Raw genomic sequence first — 22,783 nt, forward strand, 5'->3', positions numbered from 1 at the left:
AGGTCCACTCGTGTTTCAGCAATGCCGAGTCTCTGTCTCTTCTTAACCCAGGCAGACCCTGCGATGACGGTGGCAGCCTCTGAGCCTGGCCAAAGTGTGCGGCCCGAGCGTTCTCAGGAGAACGGTGAGTAGCAGGATTGCTGGGTTTTGTCCATTGTGCAGCTAAGATCATGCAGTGATGTTTGGTGTTCTCGATTGTAGCTGAGCACGGGACCACAGCCCGGTGACCATAGGACATTCCCCGCAGGCGAGGCAGCCTCCATTGCCAGGCGACGTGGATTCTCATGCCCAGATGGCTGAGAGATAAGTGGAGGGCTCAGGCCCGCAAGGGGGTGAAAGCGGGGTGCTGGGAGGGCCTTTAGGATCAGGTTTGGGGGCAGGGATGTGCAAGAAGTGTCCCCTTAGGCCAGCTAAAGGGAAAGTGTCTGTTTTGATCACAGTGCTGAGGTGCTCAGGGCAGAGCAGTTCTGGTGTGTGTCCTGTCACTTGTCTCTGGTGCACTCTGTGTTCTTTGGGTCTCTCAGCTCTTTCTTCTCCTCAAAAGCTCTCTCTCCCTGTCCTGTGTCACGGGTGTCTGCACGTATTTGTCCCACAACTGCTCTGCCCTGCTGCATAGCCTGTAATAGCACAAGTCCTGGGGACTTGAAATTTGTCATTTGCAGGGTGTAGTTGGGCTCTAGATTGTATGGGGAGATTGACATAACATGTTTGGTGATGCTAAGTTGTCTTGCAGCCGTTTGACACTAGTCCTAACTTCCTTTCAGATGCTGACAACTCCAATCAGTGGCAGAGAGTCCCAGTCCTGGGGGCGGGTTTTCTTGTATCTTGTATCTCTGTCGGCTTACATTGTATGCACTTATGTTGCACCTACCTGTGTCGGCTTCTATTGTATGTGTGTATGTTGCGCCTACCTATGTTGTCTTATATTGTTTGTGCTTATACTGTATGTACCTACGTTGCCTTATGTTGTTTGTGCTTATACTGTATGTACCTACGTTGCCTTATGTTGTTTGTGCTTATACTGTATGTACCTACGATGGCTTATGTTGTTTGTGCTTATACTGTATGTACCTACGATGGCTTATGTTGTATGCACCTCTGTTGTGGCAATTGTGATCGGAGCTGCCTTGCCCGGGCACGTAGTCACACTCAGGTAGAGCAGTTATAAAGCTTTGCCGTTCATCTGTTCTCTACGGGGTTTGGGGTACAACACTGATGGGCCCAGAGTTGGTATAGCTCCTAGCTCTCAGATAGTCAGTCACTGACCGCCTCCCCTTGTCTCGTAGGTCCCCGGGTCCCTACAGAATTTCCTGGAATCTACCATTTGACATGGAGGTCCTGCGGTCAGAAGAAGCGTTTAAGCATATTCTTCAGTGCAGCGTTTCACGTAAGGGTGGCAGCCAGCGTGTCAGCAGAAGAATGTGTGAGAGTGTGACTGTCTGTGTCTGTCTGTGAGAGTTTGTGTGTGCTTGTGTCTGCAGCTGTGTGTGTGTGTGTGTGTGTGTGTGTGGAGCAGTTCCAACCTTGTGTGTATGGCCTTTGCCTTTCAGGGGGGGTTTTCATCAGGCAGGAGGATTTTTTGGGAGTCTCCGGAGCGAGTTGCCGTGAATGTGAGTTTGTGCGTAACGCGAAGGGGGCGTGCACGTCGGCGGAGCGTTTTGCGCCGTTTTTGTTCCGGGTGCGTCATAACAATAAAAGCGTTGTGGACTTTTCTGAAATGGAGACACGGTTATATTGTGTCAATATGTATTTTCCTTGTAATACATTATATTGTTCTGTCTTTGCAGGTGTTCCTGTCTTTTGATGTATTTTGCTATATGTAAATTGGACTTGTACTTGTGTGCCTAGGTATGATGTATTCTTTGTTGTATTTGTCTCTGTACTTGCATTTGTATGCATTGTTTCCCTGTGTATTGCTGAAGTTTAAATTAAGGGAATAAAGATTAATCAGCCCTAATAATGATGCCTCTTACCCTCTGTCCTGCCCACCATTCATCTCCTGTCTTTCTTTGGTGTGGTTGAGTCGTATCATTCTCACCCTTTTTCTCCCTTTGCCTCTTACTTTCCTCTTTAGTCTATTCCTCACTTTATCCTTCCATGTGTAACTCTTTGTCTCTGGCTGTGTTTTCCTTTGTTTCCATTTCTAAGACATCTCTATGTTTCTCTAACCCTATTTCCTTCTCACCCTGTCTATTTTCTTCCATTCCTCTACATGTATTTCCCCATGTCTCTTTGTCTCTTTCAATCTAGGTTTCACTATGTTTTCTTCTTTTTTTTCTCTTTGTCAGCCTTTGTCTTTCTAACACTTGCTATCATTGTCTTTGTCTCTGACCCTTTTTCCTTTTCTGTCCAACTTTAACTTTTTTGTCTAACTCTCTATTTCTTTCTCTCTTGAACCCTACCTTGTGTTCAGTCTCTCCATTTGTTTTCCTGTAGGTTTTCAGCTCTATTTCTTCTTTTTCTTGTCTCTCTATTTGCTTTTCTCTTTCATTTCAAGTGCTTCCTTTTCTGATTGTCTTTCACTCTTTTTCTCTTTACCCCACCTTTCTTTCCTCTTTCTCTGCCTTTCTCTTTCTAATCTGACTTTTTTGGTTTTTCTTTTTATCTCTGACTCTTATTTTTCTTGCTTTGTTTTCTTCTTACTCTCTCCTCTTCCTTTTCTTCTCAGTCTTTCTTCTTCTCACTCTCTCCTCTTCCTTTTCTTCTCAGTCTTTCTTCTTCTCACTCTCTCCTCTTCCTTTTCTTCTCAGTCTTTCTTCTTCTCACTCTCTCCTCTTCCTTTTCTTCTCAGTTTTTCTTCTCACTCTCTCCTCTTTCTTCTCACTCTCTCCTCTTTCTTCTCACTCTCTCCTCTTTTTCTTCCTCTTACGCTCTCCTCCTCCCTCTCTCCTCTTACTCTTCCTCTTACGCTCTCCTCCTCACTCTCTCCTCTTTTTCTTCCTCTTACGCTCTCCTCCTCACTCTCTCCTCTTTTTCTTCCTCTTAGGCTAAATACTTGTATCAAACATTTTAAACAGCTCTTTTATACAGAAGTGAATACATTAAAAGAGAAAGGGAAAGAAAATAACTGGTAATATATTTCAAAAGTCAAACCAGTATTTAATTTCTGCATCAAGTATTGCAATCAAAGACACCTAAAAGATTCACCTTTCCATAAAATCAAGGTTTTAGTTATTGAGATGGTGGTTTACTTATTTAGGTGGTTGTTTTTTGTCCTTCTAACAGCTTGTATTTTTAACTGTTTAGTCCATCAGCAGACAGACACCCTGTCCATCTTAACAGGCCATAAAAATAGTGCAGGTGATGACATTGGTTAGCAACCTTTTCTTCATCATCATCATCATCATCTCACATTAACCTAGAGAGACGAAAGGCACAAGGAATTCAAATTATTAGCTTTGAGAACTGAAATAAAAATCTTCTTTCTACAATTAGCCTACATATAGTGGCATTAGAAATACCACTTTAAGTTCTGAAAGTACCGGAAGGAATTTATACCCAAAGGATCCTAATTCTTTGGTAAGTCAAAACTGCCATTTGTACCTGTGAACACTATCACTTGGAGAAAATGCAACACTTAGGAAGAGTTTTAATTGTTTTTTTCATTACTTGACTGTGTCATTTTTTCTGAAGTTTTTACAGCTTCTTGCATTCAAATGAAGGAAGATTAAGGCTGGATGGTTAAGGTTGTAATGCAGCATTTCAAAGTAATATTTGTGAAGATGTACTAGAAACTGCATTGCTTAGAAACCTATTATTTCAGTAATCCTTTCTCAGAACTTCACAAAGGTCCTCTTATTGTGTCTCTGATAAATAAAATGTGATTTCTATTTAGAAAGAATTAAGGTAGTGAAGACTAACTAGAGAAGAACATGCAACCTTATAGATACTGAGGCAAAAAATAAAGCAAAATGGTTAGTTGCTGGTTCCAACTGGTATTTTTAAGTCTGTATGGCTAAGCATCTCTATCTTAAATTTGTGATCTTTCTGCAATTTTGTATTTATGGGGCTTATGCCTGTTCAGAGTAATTAGTGTCATTTACATTAGAACAAATACTGAAATACAAAAAATGAAAAGTTATTGGCAAATGGGATACAGAGTAGCAAATCTGGAAATTAGACGCTGCTGATATTTATCTGTAATGAAATTTGGCATAGGACCAGCAATAGCCAGAAGTAGGTAGAATATCCTGTGATACAGCATCTGAAATTCATCAAAACCCCCCCTCCAAATTACCTTTGGTATTGTAAAAGTTTCCATTCTTTTTATTATTTGTACTTTATTAGAGGCATCTTGTCAGTACTACTTTTTCTTAGCCTTATCCGGAGATGCTTTCTTATGTCTGACTCCTGAAAGTCTCTGTGCAGAACCAGAGTTCTGCAGAGCTTTTCCCCCTGTATTCCTTCCCTTTTCTGTCTTCCCAAAAGCTTTTGGGATTATGGCTTTTACACCATAATTTACTTAATTGCCTTTTCGTGTCAGAGAATTCTTATGCATATAACATCTCATTTTTAACTACCTGCTTGGTATTGCTACAACATCAAAGAACTTATAAAATTATTCTTTGTTCTCTTACTAGATTTTTTGCTTTGTCCTTACAGAATCTTCTCTGATAAATAGAAGTGGTAGTGCTTTTTATTTACTGCCTTAATTTCCTGCAATAAAAAAACACTCTATGTTTATTAATCATTCAACGACAAAGGGTATTCTGTATTGGAGCCAAAATTGTATACGTTTCTAAGCAACTACAGCATTTTGCTTTATTTTCTTAAATCTGTTTCAGAGCTTTGATCAAATTGCACTCTCCAATTGTTTTCCAAAGGGTGTAATAAGAGAAAAAAATAACCATTTTTATAACGAAATTTCAAGCCAATAAAATCCTTAAAGGAAATTTGATTCTGTAAATGAGGACTAGGAAGAGGAAGGTCATAAGAAGTTACATCATCTAAGTTTAACCATCCCCTTAGCACACTGATCTAAAACAGGAAAAGCGTATGAAAAACTGCAGAGGTGTCTTCTGAGAAGGTATATGCACATTTCACATACTTCTTGTTCTGTATCTTTCTTCTAAACAGTGATTAAAGCAGCTCCCAGTACAGATCTGTAACAAATTCATGAGCAAATCTGATAAGACGTGTCTTTGAGTAAACTGTGAACCTAACCTGACAACTAAGATAACTAGTTTGTCAGTTGATCTAACCGCACCATTCTTTTCTCCTGTATCTGGTTTCTTTTCTTCAGAATTAACCCAGTACTTTCTCCCCCATCGTGCTTTACAAACAACCTCCCTATCTGCTTTTTGTGCCCTATGAAGCCAAGAGGAGCAGTGATGCACAGGAACACTGAAACTCCAATGTCTGGTCAACTAAATCTGGATGATGCTCTTTAGGAGCAGCAGAATGATTTTCTAACTGCAAAAACTGTTATAATACCACTTATTTAAACTTGATTTCCTGTTCACTTGTGAATTGATTATTTGACCTTAAATTGTTATGGTTTTTTTGACCATAAAGCCAGTTCTGATTTGCTGAGTTGATGCCGTAGAAAATACTTATATTTACATGGTTCAGCTGTTCGCAGGTAAAGTTGCATGATTCAATAGCCACTGGACATGCTGAGTTCTGACTGGCGTGTTAAAATTTTTCTAATATGTGGGAACTCAAAATGTCTCTCAGACATTTTTAGAGGTTCCAGGCCTTGGTCAGAGGCATTCTAGACCCTGGCAGACAGCTGAAAAACAGCTGTGATTTTGAGTTTGAGCCATGGAATGAATTGCCAACTTTGGAGGTGGAACAAGCAATCACAAAAGGTTAGATAGTATAGTAAAAGTAGTTACAAAGTAGAGGGGAAATTTTTTTAGTATTGTACAGGGGGGTTTTAACGCATGTACATGGGGGTCAGAAGTTCTAAGATGGAGGAAAGTGGGCTGATCCTGTTCTTCCTCCTTCTTTTTCCTTACCTCCATGTTCTTGGTGATGTTGGCACTCACAGATTGGTTTAGAGTAGAAAAACACTTGGCAACGTAGGTAGTAGGTATTGGGGAATAATTATAAACGTGTTATACGTAATATATCTTATAAAAGATAGCAGCAGCCCTGGGCGGAGAGGGAGACGAAGAAGGCAGCAGATCGAGAGGATGTCAGGGGGTGTGTGTGCCTCTACCCAGGCCGCTGATCAAACAGCCGCAGTCCAAGAACATAATCTGTTAGATAACTAGCGATAAACTGCCTTGAGACCGAACAGCTAAAGCCTGCGGAGTTTTTCTTTGGAAGCACGGGTGGGAGGAGGAATTTCACCACCACATGAGACCCCAGAGCAAGGCCGGGGTTCTCACAGTAATAAAGATGCACCCTTTGTTTATCCACCTTTGTCATTTATACATCCAGCTGTGAAGCTCTCCAGCTTTGCAGTGCTGTTTACTAGGACAATTGAATACCATAACTTCCCAAATTTGGTGTACGTGACCAATCAATATGCAGATTTTATAGCCATAATTTCACACACAGATAATTTGTTAATTGGGCTGCATGCTAAGCTGAGGAAAGCAACACAGCAAATAGTTTTTGCTTTTTGATAGTTTCTGCCATGTCGAGCTCTCATTCTGTCCATTGGTAATGATTGTACCTCTCATGGGAGGAAATCTGACGGACAAACATACAAAACAATCCACTATTTGGCATAGAGGGAACTAACAACAATAGCCGAAGTTTAATATTTTGCTTCCTTTGTCACCTAAGGGTGTGGAAGGTATTCTAGTTCATTGAGTTTATATTCTGTCACTGATCTTTAGCTGAGGGACACAAAGATATATGTGTTATGCGTGTTTGCATATTTATGTGTTTATATATGCATGTAGATATAGACATATAAAAACACATAAATACACACAGGTGGGGGTGTATGTATATGTATGTATTTATATATATATGCCTGAGGTCATATGTGTGTGGGATTCAGTTTGTGTTCTGTTAAACCCAGCCCTCTGTGTGTGTGTTTGCACCTCGTCCACAGGAGCTGGTTACAGTCCTGGCTATTGAACTGTTGTTGTTTTCAAGCTGTAATTTATTTGGTAATGATATACAATGTTTCACAGTGATAAGGAGTCAATAATGAATATGTTATGCTTTAACATCATAAAGACATCCTTAGGAAAAAGTCCCTGTCTTTCTCCAACAGTGATCCATATGGTGTGCTACTAAAAGGAGAAGATCTCTGAGTGAACAAATGTGAAATAGTACAGACTTAATCTTTATTGCTCTTTTCCTATCAAGATAGCCTTTGTTGTCTGGCCTATGAAGACACTGCAAGACTACTCACTCATACAGCATTGTTTTATTGTTCACTTTTATTTTCTCTAAAGCAGACCGGGGTTGTTTTTTTCTTTTTCCTTTGCATATGTCTTAAGAAGTTGACCTTTAGCTTTACTAATGCAATTAATAGTTTTTGCTTCCTATCTCCTATAAATGATGTTGGTGAAATAGGTCACCTGATTTCATGTTCTAGTAGGTACAGTCAGAGAAAATTCTGGCTATGTAAATTATCATATTTAATTAGCATTATTTCTATCCTCTTTATTACACATTTTGCAATACTATTGATTGTTGGACCTAGAGTATCTTTTGTCCTCAAGCCACACACCTAGAAGTCACCTAAATCTTCATTTTTTCTGAGGATAATTCAGCTTGGAATATTTTTTTTTAAATCTAGATTAAGAGTAAATAATTTAAATGGAAGTTTTGACAGGACCACACGTATAAGGTTTTGAAGTATTTCAAGACTACGAAAAATTGCTACCCTGTCATCTGACTTTTTAGTCTTTATCTAAGACATAAACCACGTGTTTGTTTGATGTTTGATTTTTTGTCATAAAAGGAGTAGGTGCTTTATCAATAGACTTTATTTTAATCAATACTGCCTTGATTATTCCCTACATGAATCCAATTTTTATTTCTACTGTCTAGAGTGGGAAAATATGAGAAAGAGTTCCCCACATCAAATCCATCTGCATCATCTCAGAGGCTGCCTTCAGTAGCTTAAACATGACTAAACCCCTCCCACTGTTACACTGGAAAGAGTCTTGCTGACTCAAAACTTTAAAAAAACCTTGTAGTTTTCACTCCATTTAAATGTGTCACTTTTAATAGCAAAACAAGTAGAGAAATTCCAATGTGAACTCATTTTAGAGCAATGACCAAGTATTATGAATATTTGACTGCATTTAATCTTTCAGTTCCTTTTCTTATTGCATCCTTAATCCTACTCCTGAAGGGACTTGGATTTAAATACAGTAGAATTTCCAGTGTTGAGCAAATCTCTGGTTTCATACCTGAAGATCTCCTTAGTTCAAAAATCCACTTTGTAATTAATTTTATTTATGCTGTGCAACTCTGCTTTCCCAGATATTAAAAAACATATTGGCAAAGAATATGACATTATTTCTTGAATAAAATGACAGGAAGTAATGCAGCAAGATTTTCTGCCTTGAGAGTCACCTGACTTCTCCATTCAGTGACTTTATATTCCTATTCAGGGATTATTATACCTAAGAGATCCAGAGTATAGCCAAGAGAATAGTAATAGAGAAGTTCTAACTAATGCTGATTTTCTACTGTTTGTTACTATTTCCTCACCCATAAAAGGCACTTGTAATTAATTTTCTGTTCCCTAGGACCACCTGTAGAAGTAAACTTCACTATTGGTGATGAGATTTAAACACGAAGAAAAAAAGCTGGGTAAGTATGAAGTTGTTAAACTCGCTGTCACAAGACTGTATTGTTGAAGACTGTTACAGGGATGATGGGAGTCTGGGATAAGTTTAGCTATGAAAACTTAGTTCCATTTCATTAAGTAGGCTTAAAAGAAGACCCAAATTGGGTTGGTTTTTTGCTGTTGTTGTTGGGGTTTTTTTGGTATTTTGGTTTTTTTTTGGTGGTTTTTTTTTTGGGTTTTGTTTTTTTTTTTTTTTTTTTTTTTAGACGGAATATTTTTGGAAAAAATATGAAGTAGTTATCTCTGACATTTCTATTGACAGGTTGCCAAGACATGTCTGGGGAATCGTAATGATTCAACATCTCGTTTGGAAGCAGCAGAAACAGAGACAAGCTTTCAGGTATTCTCTTCCAGAGTAATTTGTGGGGTTTTACTAAAAAGTCTCATGAGATTCAGTTACTTAAAGTATACTTACACATTCTTCACCAAGTTCTGTCTCAAAAGAGAAGACTACTTAATTCAGACTTTGTCTGTGTCTGATTGCAATTGACCTGTTCAAAATGATTTCTGGCTGGTAACAACTTGCAAACTATGAAATATTTGGAAAGCTGGTAGTCAAATGAATTAGTAGTCAAATTACTTAATTTGACAGTGTGATGTGTATAGCCCTGGAAGCAGGAGTAAGGAGAGTTATCCAAAATAATTAAATATTAAATACCTATGTGGTTGTTTTCATACATATATACATAAAATATGCAGTGATATGAAGCTGTATGTAGCATCAGACTTGTATGGTTTTGCACTGTGAAGGTTGTTAATGATGCTTTCTTAGAGATCAGGACCCTTTTCTAGGGACAATTCCATTGCCATGGAATTTTAACAGACTTTTTTATTTCTGTTTATGTATATATGTATTCTATACACCATGTTTTTACCTTTACAGAAGTTTCACAGCCCTCCATGGACTAAACCTGAAGATGAAAAATCACCTGAAAAAAAAGAGAAAAAATACGTAGAATCAGTTAGTACACCAGAATAAAAACTCTAAATGCTGCTAACCTACATTGAAAAATGCCAATCACTTCATGTTCTGCTAGCACAAAGGCATGAAATGTCCCAGGTTTCTAAAGCATGCGTTTTTCACTATTCTATGAATGTCTGTAAATTAGTCTATAACAGACCATTTAGTACCTTCCAGCAATAATCCAAAATTGATGTTTGAAGAAGTGCTTTGTAAAGCAGTCCAGTTTTTGAACTCTTGTTCTACCTTATCAGTAATTGTATACTATAAATTACCTGTTTTGTAAACAACAGTCATTCTCAAGTATGTTTCTCACTGTTTTATTTCATGTAATTTTGTGGCAGATTCGGTTCTAATATTAAGAGGCAGTCAATGTGGAGGGGGGGAAGATATCTGTGTAACCATATTTGAAGTACAATCCTTAAGTGCAACTGCAAAAAGACAACTGTGTGTGTGGGGGGGGGGTCCATGTATGCTTACCTTTTAGTAATTCCATCTCAAATCTACTTACTTACACAATAAAATATGCTTATTGTGTTCTTTCTTTCCTCAGTGCTATCTTAACTAGTTCATTTTTGAACACTGAAAAGCTGACAGAATTGGATTTTAAGGGATGGAGATGGAGAGAATCATTACTTTAAGGATTCAAGCAAAAAAATGTGCAGGTGGTACTGAGTTACAGTGTCATAGCTTGGATGGCAGCCGTGGGAAGTCGGTTTCATCCCTTGTGTTTGTGCTGATCTCGACGGGATGGAATACACTTCCAAGGGGAAAGCCCTGTTTGGTCCACTACAGTTGGCCTTTGATCACTCCATCGGGGAGGATTGATTGGAATCAGCTCTGTCACTCATGGATTCTTTTCGTTTCTCCTTAGTCACACTCTATGACAAGAAAGCAGAAAAGAAAGGGAGAAGAGAGAATGTTTTTCTTTTTTGGGTGCATGTCATTGTTGGTCTAATTTAAGAATTCATATGCCATATCTTTTTGAGATGCAAATCTTTCAGGAATGGATGCAATGCTATCTATCCCTAGCAAGAAGTGTCTTAAGCATTTGTAACTTGTAAACTTCCACCTTTGTCTTAATGCACACCTCAGCACATTTTCAACTAGATTTGAAGTAGTTATAATAATTTACTTTGTCTTGCTTTGTATCAGTTTAAAAGCAAATAGACAAATCTTTTATTTGACTTAGTGATGCTCTGTCTTCAGTTTTAGCATTTAAGACTTTACCTCTCCTTCAACAGTCTCCTTCAATACCTCCTTGTCCTTGCTGGTGTGAAAAATGCATATTTTATGATTGGCTTTTCTCAAAGGCTATAATGAATATTATAAGTGTAATGTTAGAAAGTTATGCTGTGTTCATTTGCTTAAGTAGTGTGTTAAATACAGTTTTAGGTTCTAACATAATGTTAAAATAGAGACTATGTAGGTGGGGAAGTTTTTTTTTTAGGAATGAGATACTTACTTCAAAGAACACCTAAATCTTCCAAAGGAGAGGAATTTATGGCTTCTTATCAGAAGAAGCTAATTTCTTCAGGCCTTACTCGAAGACACCAAGGGATTAAAGGAAACAATTAACATACAACAAACAGAGTTTCTTGTTTAAAATAGAATGCATTCATAACCATAAAGGATATATAAATATGCAACAAGTATATTAGTTTAAGGGTGATTCCTTTATTCACAAGTCATGCTTTTCGTAGCTTAATGTCCGAGAACATCCGGACGTCCGTAATTCTTTACTTTTTTTATTGTCTTGTAATTGTCCTAACTCTAAGCTTTAGTACTCTAATGATATTATTATTTTTATAGCCATTTTATTATTATTAAACTTTTAAAATTTTAAAAACCAAGCGATTAGCGTTTTTTTTCACACTGGTATGAGTAATCTTTCACCCTGACATTTTGTATGTGCTCCTCTACTCAAAGATAGATAGTTGCAGTTTCTCTGCCTCGAGAAAACACAATTTTAAAAACTAAAAAACCTCATGAGCTGACCAAATGATGACAAAGTACGGCTTAAGACTATCCATGTGAAGAGTCAAAACACATGAAATCATGGCTACAAAGTTTATTTCTCTTGATTTCCTGATGCCCCTGGAATGATTTGGGTCTCAGGAGGCACCTGGGAGCCTCCGTTTGTGTCCTGGGCGGGGCCGTGGCTCTAAAAGGGGTAAAGGCTGGAGGAAGGGGGGTCCGGGGGGGAGAGGGAGCAGGGGCTGGGATCGGCGGTGCCCTGGGCATTTGCATCTGGGAGCGGCCGCCGGTTTCCCGATGGGAGCCCTGGAAACGGAGCTCGGAGTCCGTGAGAGATGCGAACGCTGCAGCTGGAGCGCTGAGAATGGAGGCTCTGCCGAGAATGTCGTCTGGTGAGTCTCCCGATGTCCCGTAGCTAATGCTGTGCTGGCACCGAGTCGCCTCATTGCGATTTAAACTCTCTTGAAAGACGCTGAAATTACAAACTGGACTACAACATGCGCGCGGGGAGCTTCGTGTCCCTAAGGAAATGCTTTAGGGATGTGCAGCTTCTGAGCTGCAGCAACAATCCCCGCTCCCACAGAAATCTGCTGGGCCGTGGTTCTAGGGCAAGGGTGCCAGAAATGTGGCACCTTCAGTGCCACCCTAACAGGGATTTCCCTGGGAGCTCTCAGGCTCGGGAGGAAATGGTGTTCCTGCCCCTCTGGGAAAGCAGGGAGCGGGATCGGTGCTGCAGCTGTGTCTTTTTCCCGCTCTCCGCAGCTGTTCCAAGGATGCCCTGGAGTGCTCTGGCTCACGGCAGGATAATCGATCCGTGTGCCTGGGTGCGCAGCTGGGTCAGTCACTGGGCTCCCGTGGAACCCCTGAGGTTGGAAAAGCCCTTCGTGCTGCTGAAATGGCCCCAGGACAAACCTTCCCAAGCTGGAAGCAAAGCCAGGGGCAGGGAGGGAAATCCAAGAGGGTGGTGGGAAGGGCTTTCTCCCAGCTCTGGACGCCCTCAAGGCAGGGGTGATTTCTAAGTGTTGTTAAATGCTGCAGCAGCTCTGTCCCTACGTGAGAGCTGCCTCAGCTTGGGCGAGTGTGAGGATGTCCAGCTCTTCCTCAGGGCTTGGAGCACGGCAGGGTGCAGAGCTCAGGTTAAATCTTGTTTAAACACTTTTAATATCAAAATGTATTAGAACAGAGACCGAGGAAATAACACACGAAAGTCTGTTGCAAGCATAGGTACCAGCTGCCTTTATTAAAGATCCACGTTGACGGATGTTTTGTCAGACCACTCTGAGGCCAGAATGTGTCCAAAAAGCTTCACTAACCCCTTGTTCTTCTGCTGGTAGGGCAGCGTCTGACCCCAGGTCTCGGGGGCTGCGTGGAGAGTCCTCCCTGGAGCAGGTTCACCCCGTGAGGATGAGCCACAGAGGTTCAGTTCTTGGAGCAGGTGAGGATCTCTTTTACTTAGTAATTGCTTTTGCTGGTTTTAATGTCACAGCTCCGGTGTTCCTTCAGGCATTGTGCCCTGCAACAGCACTCGCAGCTCCTGTGCTGGGCAGGGAGCAGTTCTGCTGTGGGAAATGGACTTGCAGAAAATTGTCAGAGTTTGACAGGAGGTTTACATAGTATGTATCTGAATGGAAAATTTGAGATAAGAAACGCTGACTTAGAAATGCCATGGAATAGGACATTGAGAGAGATAAATCTTCCTCACACAACGCACCAGTTTATCAGATTATGCCCTTTTCTGACCCAGAAATAAGGCAACTGAGAAGTGTTTTAAAAAACTTTTATTTCATTTTCAGTCTCACGTGAAGGGTGAGACAATACAGATGTTATAATTCATGCCACCGCAATCAGAAGCCAACTATTTCCTAATTACAATACATTATAAGCGTTTCTTGGCCTATTAGCTTTTGCTACACTATGCCTTAAAACCAATCATCTGAAATTACCCCTCATGAATCTTATTAGAGTGCATCTTTCATAGTTCTATTTCTCTAAAGTATCTAGTCTTATTTACAAACTCATCCTTTAAAACTTGTTTCCAGTTCCATTTCTCTCTCAACAGGGACGTGCAGTGAAGGACGGTGCAGCAGGGAAGGGGAGTCTTTACAAACTCTATCAGTATTTCTCCCAAAATTGGGAGAAATGGGGTGGAGCAGAGATGGGGGTGGTTTGGTTTTGTCTGGGCCGGTTATTCCTTGCGCAACGTTTTAAATCTGTTGTAGGATTTACTCTCCAGTATCTTTCTAACAAAAGCTGACAGAAATTTAGGTCCAGGGTTAGAAGTTGGGTCCATTCGCTGCAAAACCTTGCCCAGGCTGGAGGACCGGGGTGATGGCCGCTCTCAGCAAAGGTTACCTATGAATACCGTGTCAGATTTCCCTCGGTGCTGGGCAGGACAGGTGAGGGCTTGGATCAGGAATTCTGCAAACAAGGCCTGTGTGATGTTGGTTTCTTGTGTTTTTCAGGGCGCCAGGGCTGGCACAAGGACTCGTGCAGGTGCCGCTCTGGCACGGGAGCCGTTGCCCTGTGGAGCCATTTTAAAGGTGTGATTATGGAACATTTTGGAGGCCGTTTCTGGAATTCCATTTGTAGCTGGATCTCGCTCCGAGTGCAGCGGTCCAGGTGAGGGTTCTGACCTCTCCAGACTTGTGCTCACCTTGGTACAGCCTGGAGCTGGAGCAGTTTTCCAGGGAAGTGGAGATGGCTGAGGACCGGCGCTCTGGGAAGCAGGGACCCGCTGGGATTTGCATTTGCAAAGCTGACGTAAAGTTTGTAAAAGCGGCCCGAAATTCTAATTCCTGCGGTTTCTGGGGAGGAGGTGCAGGTCACCCCGAGAGCGAGATCAGAACTCGTTTGTGGCGAGGAGTCTGAAGGTGCCACACCTGGCAGGAGCTGTGTGCTCGAGGCAGTCCCAGCCCCGGAGGGAGGCTGACGGGCTCTGCTCACGGCTGTCCCCAGCTGTCCCCAGCCCGCTGCTCAGCCCTGGAGCTGCTCTGGATCCGGGCTGTCCGTGCTGGAGCGCCCTGCTCCCCGCAGGGCCCTGCCCTAACCCACGCAGAGAGAGCCCTGCCGGCCAGAGTTTCCTTTTTTCCTTTGCGATCGCTGCGCGCTCAGCAGGGAAGGGCCGGGGCTGCTCTTGGGCCGGGGGCACTCGGGGCTCAGGCAAACCCAGCCCCGGCGCGTGGGGGTTCACAGAGCGAGCAGCTGCCGGGGCTCAGGAGCGCTCACGGCTCTTTGTTCCGAGGCAGCCGGAATTTCTGACCCCGGCCTTTATTTGGCTTTTCCAGCCCAGCGCCTTCGCTCGGCTCCGCTGCACCGAGGGGACTTTTGCTCAGCGCCTCCTGTCAGAAGGTGCAAACTCTCCGTTCAGCCCACACAGCCCCAGCCCTGCCCTGCGAGCCCTTCCCCATCGTGCCCACGCGGTTTCTCTCTCGCTCAGCCGGGGCAGGCTCTCACTGACAGCCACAGAAACAGAAGGGATTGCCTTTTATTTCATTCTTTTCCTGCTTAATGCCCGCGTCTTGTACTTGCACATCAATCCCAGCTTCTCCCGAGGCTGCAGATCAAATCTTTCAGTGTCCGTGGGAGTTTCTGGTTTTCCCGTTCCCACGTCTCCCCTCTCCCTCTGTATTTAAAAAAAATAAAATTATTAATGGATTTTGTTAAGCATTTGTTGCATATATTAACATAAAGAAGGTGTTATCGTTATTATTATTATAATAATATAATTTAAATGTATAATTTTGTTATAAGATTTTAAAATTATGGTGTTAAATTTTATTTATTGTTATATTAGTTATTCTTATTTTTGATATTTCTTAAAGTTGTACACTTTTATAAGTAGATTTTATGTGATTAGATGCATTTATAACTTTTATTCAATTTTTATATTTATGTTTGTGTGTTAATAAAAGAAAATTTATTGTTGATTTTTTGTAAAACTGCGTATTTAATATTTTATATTTGTTAGAAAGGTATTTAGTGTAAGGGATGTAGAATTAGATCGTTTATTTAGATAATATTTCAATTGATTTAATTATTTTAGTGTTGTTGAAGTAATAGGTGGTATAAAATGTGATCCTACCATTTTTAAGTTTCAAGGCTTAAAATTACTTTTATATTTTGATTACTATTGATGGATAAATGACTTTTTTGTTTTAAATTGGTAACTATTTTTATATTAAGAGCTAATAATGTAAGGGCTTTTTAATTATATGGATTACTTGTAATGTTTTTTATTGGTATATTAAGTAAGTAGGTAAAGAATGGATTTTTTTTGAGAAGCGCTAGATAAATACAAAGTATTTAAACTTGAAACTTTAGTTAAAGTTACTGAAATGTTTGTTTTAGGTTGGTTAATTGGTAAAGTGATATAATTAAAAGTAAATAAAGTAAAGAGAGTAGAAGTATAATATTTGATAGAATTTTATACTTTGTAAGTTATTAAATAAGATGTTTATAATATTGATTTTTATATTTATAAAAAAACCTAAAGTTTCTATATTTTGGTGGGTGCAGTACAAGACGTCAGGCGTATGTTGCAATTCTCGCGTAATCTACCATTTGTATTTACATAGTGTAGTGTATCTTTGTATTTACATTGGTGTTTTATTTGTGGAGTGGCGAGTGTGTTTTTTGTGTGATCTGGTTTTATGGTCCTTATTGAAATTGACTTGGGTTTTTGTACTTGTTGAGATATAAGTAAACTTTATGTTTTGACATGAGAAATAAGTCTTGTTAAGTTTTGTTTTATAAAATTGTATAGAGACTTGCAAGATAATGGTATAAGTTGTTATAATTTTTCAGTTATAAGCATGAAGAAATATAAGAATAAAATAATGTACGTAGTAAAGAAGAAATTGACAATAATTAGGAATTACTTAGATAACATCTATAATTAGTAACATAGGTGAAATTATATCATTAGTAAGTATTAAAAGATGGTACGTTATTTTAGAGTTTTTAACAGTTGATAAATGTTAAATTAGTAGCAAGTTAAATAATTATGTGTGGATAATGATTTTTTAAGTTTAAAATAAAAATAAGTTTATTTGTTATATCGATAAAGTTAAATTGTTAAGTTAAAATTATTTGAATTTTATTTTTGACGTAGAAAATATTTGGGTTTCTTGTTAATTATTTTATTTAGGTAGAGTTAGGGTTAGGTTCTAGTTTAAATTTTAATTGGTGAATGTTACTTAATGTATTCTTATATAATGTTTCTAAAAATAGTAGTTAAGAGTAAAAATGTTAGGATTAAAGATGAATTACATTATTTAATAATTGGATTTTTTAGAAGTGTTTTTAGAATAGATTTGAGTATAGTAAACTTTTGTTTAAAGATTTGAAAGTGGTTATGGACAGGATTGTGAGTTTGGATTTGGATATTGAGAGTGTGAAGGTGGAGAAAATGTATGAGAGAGCGATTACTTAGTGTGAAACTTAGAAATAGAAATTAATGTTGTAGTCGGGTTTTACATTGAAGTGATTTTGTAATAATAACTGAGGAAAGTGATAAGATTAACAGTCTGGAGGAGGTTTTTAATAAAATATATTTTTTTTTAGTCTTGAAAAATATTTAAAACTGTGAGATAACATTAGGTTAAATTATAGAGTTAGTGTAGAGATTAGTTAGAGGGTTAACTTGTTTTAAGAGCTGTATAAGTAGAGAATAAAAAAAGTAGGAATTAGAAATTTTATGTGTTTTTTAGATCATTATATAAAGAGATAACAAAGTACATGAAAGTTGGTTGTAAATATTATAATAATATTTAATAAATATTGCTTATTATAAAAATTATTATATAATTAGTATATTAGTAGTAAGTGTTTGAAGAAGTTAGGATAACTTTAAAAATATATATTAAGGAAATAGAGTAAAATTCTTAAATAGCATGATATGAATAGTAATTGCTATTTTTTGGTGTTACTTATGAAAGATAAAAAGAGTAGAGATTGTAATGAAGAACAGAATTTTTGATGAAATTGATGACATAATACACTATATTTTTTTAACTTCTGAATAGGTGTTTGTTAGTGTTTTCTTTTAGTTGTTGTAATTTGAGTAGTTTCATTTTTTTTAAATAAAATTAACCATATACTGTATAGTTTAGAGAAGTGATTTTTAATAAAATTTAGGGTAAGTTATATTACATAACATTTAAATTTAGACTGAATGAATTTTGATAGTAAGGAATAATAAACTTAATTTTAATAGATAAAAAGAAACTTAATGTATTTATTTAAATGCATTGACATTTAAGTTTGTTTGATTTTACTAACACTTAACATATTGAATGTTGTTATTTATAAGTATTGAAGGTTTTTTAAGTCTTTTGGTTTTGGAGAAATTTTAGCTTGTTGAGTTGAGATTATTACTTATATCTTTACCGAGTGGTTTTATTTATTGGGAGATATGTTTCTTAGTCATAGATTTTTATTTATGTTACATTTCAAATGGTACTAATTTGTGTAGTGGGTTTTGTTAAATGTAGGATATCGATTGGATTGTTTTATATTTTTTGTGGGCTTGGACAAATGGTTTTTGTTTTTTAAGAGTTTTTGATTTAGAATTTGAAGAGTATTTGGCATTTGGAAGAAATAAAATCGGGGGTTTTTTGGATACGGTCGAGCTGTATTTTTAATGTTAGCAAGGACTAGTTTTGGTACGTTATTTTGATTTTTTCGTTTGCTTACGGGGAGGGTCTCCTGTTAGATGTGGAAGCCTGAGACTGGCACAAGGAATTTTTGTCTAATGCTTGATGAGTCTGTTTTATGGGGAGGAGGTGTTATTTTAAGTTTTATAAAATACACCGAGAATTAGTTAAAATCGTGGAAGAAACATTATGGTAATTAAAGGGCGCTACGTTTAAAGAGCTATAAATCTTTTTAAATAGCTGCTTGACGTAAGGCGAGCTTAATCTCCCTTTTCTGCCCCAGAAAGCATCGGGCACGTCCGCATCAATGGCACCACCTCTGCCCACTGCTCCTGCTCCACCCGACCAAAAGCAAGAGCAAAAGTTGGTCGGGCTTTAAGAACTTGCAATAACTTTGAAGCAAAAGAAATCACGTTTGTCTCCCGCGCTTTTTCCTTTCGGGTGCCGCACTCACCTCTGCGGACACGCGCCGAGCTCTCGCTGCAGGAACCCGTCAGGCCTCGGTGGCTGTGAGTTCACGCTCCTCTCCCCGGGGAATTGAAAGAATTGCTGAGGAATCGCAGAAATGTTTTCTGGAGCCTTTCCCCTTCGGTGCCCCTGTGCTGTGTGTGGGACGAGGGCAGAGGAGCCTCGGGCTGGAAAGGGGCAGGAGAAAGGCAAAGGGACCCGCCGGTGTCCCCAGGGCACCGTGGGGAACACAACGGACACCGCGCGGGCACGGGGAGGTGAGGAGTGACAGTCTGGGCCAAAATCCCAGCTCACCCCAGGGAAATAAGCGAGGGACATTTTGGAGGGGAAAGCTGAGGTCACGAGTTCACCCAGCCCGGCCACGTTGTGTTTGCGCAAAGCGGCACCAGAGGTGAAGGTCAATCCTGAGCCAACCCTGCTCAACCTCTAAGTCCCAGAATAAATTCTACAAGCTGTCCACTGAGGGACTAAAAATACACAAAAGAGAACCAAGAGCATTCCGAGAGCAAACCAGAAGGTTCCTGGCAATCCCGTTGCAGCGATGTCACAGCCTTTTTGACAGAGCTGTAAGATTTTTATTTCAATGCTGCGTTTCTCTGCTGGGATCATTCACTCCGTGGGCTGTGGGGATTTTTTGGGTTTGAACTCCCTCACGGTGGCCCTGACACTGCTCAGGAGCTGGAGGAAGAGCAGAGCCAGCGCTCCTGGCAGGGGCAGGGAGTTTTCCCCCACAGCAGATCCAGCAGCTGCCCTCCAGCCCGGCCAGGAGGGATCTGCTTTGGCTCCTGGCTGCTCCAGGTGACATTCCAGCAGCCTCATCTCCCATCCAGCCCGGCCAGGAGGGATCTGCTTTGGCTCCTGGCTGCTCCAGGTGACATTCCAGCAGCCTCATCTCCCATCCAGCCCGGCCAGGAGGGATCTGCTTTGGCTCCTGGCTGCTCCAATGACATTCCAGCAGCCTCATCTCCCATCCAGCCTGGCCAGGAGGGATCTGCTTTGGCTCCTGCAGGGACAGAACATGTTCAGCTGCTCCAGGTGACATTCCAGCAGCCTCATCTCCCATCCCTGCTCCTGCCCCTCCGGCTCTCAGCTCCCTCCCCACCCGGAGCTCAGGCTCCAGTTAATGTTTTAAAGCAGGACAAGGCGGTGGCTGGATGTGCTCCCGGCCTGTGCTGAGGCAGAACATCTCTCCTGCAGAAGCTCAGCTCCTTTCAGAGCCTCGGCATGTCCGTTTTCCTCAGGAAAGGGATGCACATCCCTGCCTGCAGCACACCTCCAGTGGGACCCACCTGTGAGAGTTTTCCATCCCTTCTGCACCTCCAGCTGGCTCCCTGGAAATCTCCGAACATCATCGCACTCGAACCTCTGATTTCAAGGCATCTCCGAGGCTCTTGCTTGGCATTTAGTACCCGTGAAGGAAGATTGCCTTGGCTGAAATGCTGCTGGTGAATGATGGCCTCAGGCTGGAAAAGAGGGAGGAGATTTGGGGTGGCTGGAACATACCTGGCAGCTGTGTGGGAGCTCGGGGAGGTCGGCAACAGGGATTGCCGTCAGAGCCCCTCTGCAAACGGCCCGTGCCTCCATTCCCAGGTAATGCCAGCCGTTCCCTGGGGTCCCTGTCGGCTGTCCGGGCTGAAGCATCCCTGCGTGCCTGTGGGGAGCAGCCCCTGGCCGAGGAGCCGCGGGCAGCCCTTCAGCCGTGTCCGTGCCAGCGCTGTCCCGTGCGCCGGTGCCCGTGCCGGGACGTGCGTTCGGCACGCTGCGAGCCACGGGCAGGGCACGGCAGCTCCCGCCCCGCAGAGCCAAGGACAGGAGGTGCTCTCTGCCCTTCGGGGGCTCCGGCGCCTCCAGCCCCGCACCGGGCACAGCCGGAGCGGGAGCAGCGGCCCCGGCGGAGCGGCCGCTCCCGGCCGCGGCGCCGCAGCCCCGCTCGTCCGGCGGGGCTCCCCCGGGGATGCGGACACGGGGCGGGGGAGGCGGGCGCTGCTGCTCGCAGGGGAGCGCGGTGGCCACGGGGCTACCGGGGCGGGGGGGCTCGGCATCCCGCGGGGGCTGCGGGGCGGCTCCGTGTCCGCCCGCGGGGCCGGAGGCGGCGCTGCGGGAGCGGCGGTGCCGATGGGGTCCCGGCCCCGACGCAGCCCCAGCTCCCCGCGGCCACAGCGAGAACGGGACCCGAGCCCCGGCGGGACCCGAGCCCCGGGCCGGCCGCAGCTGGAGCGGCGGCGCCCGTCCCGGAGCGGCTCCTCCCGGCCGCGGCGCTGCCGGTCCGGATCCCAGCCGCGATCCCGCCTCGATCCGCCGGCCCCGGCACCCCCTCCCTGCCCGCCGAGGAAGGAGCGGCTCTGCCCGGCTCCCCCAGCAGACACCGGCGGGCCCAGGACCCAAATCCCGATCCCGATCTCAGCTGAGCGCCTCGGACGCCGCGCAGGCCGGGAGCTGCCCCGATCCGATCCCCGCACGGAGCTCCGAGCGCCGGTCCCGCCGCAGTCCGTCCGAGCATCCACACAGAACACGGGGCGGGCGCGGAGCCGCCGCCATTTACGGGCGGGGGGCGGGGCCGGGGGCGGGGCCAGCACAGGTGCGCGCACAGGTGCGCGGGGCCCCAGCGCGCCTGCGCGGGGCGGGGCCGCGGGTATTTAAACCGCGGGGCGAGCGCGGCGGAGCCATTTGGTGCTGGGCGCTCGGAGCGGGAGGTTACGACCGGTCGGGCTCCATATCTCTGTTTCTTTTGCTTTTCTTGCGCGTTTCTTTTCTTTTGTATTTCTTTTTCTCTGTACCTCTCCTATCTACCCTCCTTTCCTCCCCTCCCCCACCCCCTACACCCTCCCCCCCCCCAAACCCCCCCCCCTCCCTCTCCCCCCTAGCCCTCCCCTCCCTCCCTCCCGGGCGGGCCCCCCTACACCCCTTTCCTTGTCCTCCCTCTCTATTCCCCTACTCACCCCTACACTATCCTGTCCCTCCATCGTGTCCCTGTTCCTTCCCTCCCCAGCCGGGCTCCCCCGTGCCCCCTCCCCCTGCTCCCCCCCACGCGCTCCCGGTTCCTCCTGCCGCCTTTCCGTGATGCCTTTCCCCCTCCACACATTCCGCCTCCTTCCCCAAAGCTGCCTTCAATCTTTCTTTTCCTTCACCCGGCTCTCCCCCCAGGCCCCTCCCCAGCTGCCCTGCACACCCCGACCTCTCCCCACCGGCCCCCTGTCCTCGTCCCCTTCCCCTCGACTGCCGCTCTGCTCCCCTGTTCTCGTTCCCCATTCCCCTTTTCCTTCTTTCCTCGCAGCCGCGGGGCTCGGGGCGCCGCAGAATAAAGCCCAGAGGGCCGGAGCCGGCGCCCCCCGCCCTCGCTGGGGTCCCCACACGGGGCCGGAGCCGCTCTGCGGGTCCCCCCATTGCAGTCTAATACACGGCCCGACACTGCCGGGGTGCGGCTTTCCCGACATCACACTGGGGGTCGGGCTGGGGGTCGGGAGGGGGTCCTGGGGGGAGGAGGGTGGGGGGGTTAGGAAGGGCCCCCTCCGGAGGAGGGGGTCCGGGGGAGGGGGGCGGGGTGGAGGGGGGGCCTTCCCCCCTCCAGCCCCGCCCCCTCTCCGGGACCCCCTTCTCCGGACCGGGACCCGGGGGGAGGAGTGGGGGGGGGGTGGGGGGGGGGGGTGGGTTGGGGGGGGTGGGGGGGGTGGGGGGGTGGGTGGGGGGGGTGGGTGGGGTGGGGGGGTGGGGTGGGGGGGGTGGGGTGGGGGGGGTGGGGGGGGGGGGGGGCGCTGGAGGGGACCGCCGGTCGTGTGTTTTTTTATTTCTGTTCACGGCGCAGAGTGACGTGACCCCCTCTGCTACCCCCCCCCCTCCGCCCCACCCCCACCCCCGCCCCACCCCCCCCCCCACCCCACCCCCCCCCACCCCCACCCCCCCTCCCACCCCACTCCTCCCCCCGGGTCCCGGTCCGGAGAAGGGGGTCCCGGAGAG

At 43.9% G+C, this 22,783-nt stretch overlaps 2 long non-coding RNA genes across 4 annotated transcripts; one reads left to right on the top strand and one right to left on the bottom strand.

The window, feature by feature from the left end:
* The first annotated feature begins 1,164 nt into the window (after positions 1-1,164).
* LOC144248619 (uncharacterized) lies at positions 1,165-11,584 on the top strand. 3 transcript variants are annotated; one of them, XR_013341921.1, is made up of 6 exons: positions 1,165-1,387; positions 1,551-1,678; positions 1,788-1,848; positions 8,670-8,733; positions 9,033-9,110; positions 9,654-11,584. It is a non-coding gene; the product is annotated as an uncharacterized LOC144248619 (long non-coding RNA). The 3 variants fall into 3 exon arrangements; XR_013341922.1 differs by lacking the exon at positions 1,788-1,848 and having other exon boundaries at positions 9,654-9,731; positions 10,285-11,584; XR_013341920.1 differs by lacking the exon at positions 1,788-1,848.
* A 3,592-nt stretch (positions 11,585-15,176) lies between these two features.
* On the bottom strand, positions 15,177-19,381 carry LOC144248621 (uncharacterized). The gene is made up of 2 exons (XR_013341926.1): positions 18,816-19,381; positions 15,177-15,330 (listed from the first exon to the last, which is right to left on the bottom strand). It is a non-coding gene; the product is annotated as an uncharacterized LOC144248621 (long non-coding RNA).
* Between the last annotated feature and the right edge of the window lie 3,402 nt (positions 19,382-22,783).

The sequence above is a fragment of the Lonchura striata genome, unplaced genomic scaffold (assembly GCF_046129695.1).
Source record: "Lonchura striata isolate bLonStr1 unplaced genomic scaffold, bLonStr1.mat Scaffold_197, whole genome shotgun sequence".
Taxonomy (NCBI): domain Eukaryota; kingdom Metazoa; phylum Chordata; class Aves; order Passeriformes; family Estrildidae; genus Lonchura; species Lonchura striata.